The following is a 793-nucleotide window of genomic DNA, read 5'->3' on the forward strand; positions in this document are numbered from 1 at the left end:
TTTAACAGCAGTTTGACTCAGCTCCACATTACTCAAAGTTTTATACTAGGATGCCCTCCAAATATCTCAGAGATGGATATGTTTTACACATCCAAGAAACTTTAAGACACATGGAGCTCAGTGAAAAAGTTAGAAAAATATATATTACCCCTACCAAATGTATTGAATGCTACTTCTTTCAGCTATTCATTCACACATGTGTATAATGTGTGTGTATATATATTTATACATATACATATGTGTGTGTGTGTGTTATTATATTTTATATTTTTAGATATATAAAAATTACAGACATTGACAGAACAGAAGATGCAGTGCATTCATATGCTTAAAGCGGAATATTTTGATTTCCATGTTTCACCGTTACAGAGTAGTACTTGAATATAACAATCAACAATATTAGAATATACATGTACAGACACGTTCACACACACGCGCACACACACATGCACACACACACACATGCACACACACATGCGCATGTGCGCACAAACTCGCACCCGCGCACACACGCGATCACACATACACCAGAGAACAAAAGCGCACACACGCACAGACACACGCATATGGCTGTTTAGATGGTAGCACTAAATATTTTCAATAAAACTAAAGAAACTATTCTGATAACTTTTGAATAGCTAATATTATCTGTTGATGCAAAATATATATATTCAAGATCCCTCTGTGGCATCTGATTGGTTGTTTTTTTTTTTTTAACAGATGTTTTGAGAATATACACACCACATAGAAATACTATGAAATTATACATATAAACGTATATGGATGAGTATAT

The sequence above is a fragment of the Octopus bimaculoides genome, chromosome 5 (genome assembly GCF_001194135.2).
Source record: "Octopus bimaculoides isolate UCB-OBI-ISO-001 chromosome 5, ASM119413v2, whole genome shotgun sequence".
Lineage (NCBI taxonomy): Eukaryota > Metazoa > Mollusca > Cephalopoda > Octopoda > Octopodidae > Octopus > Octopus bimaculoides.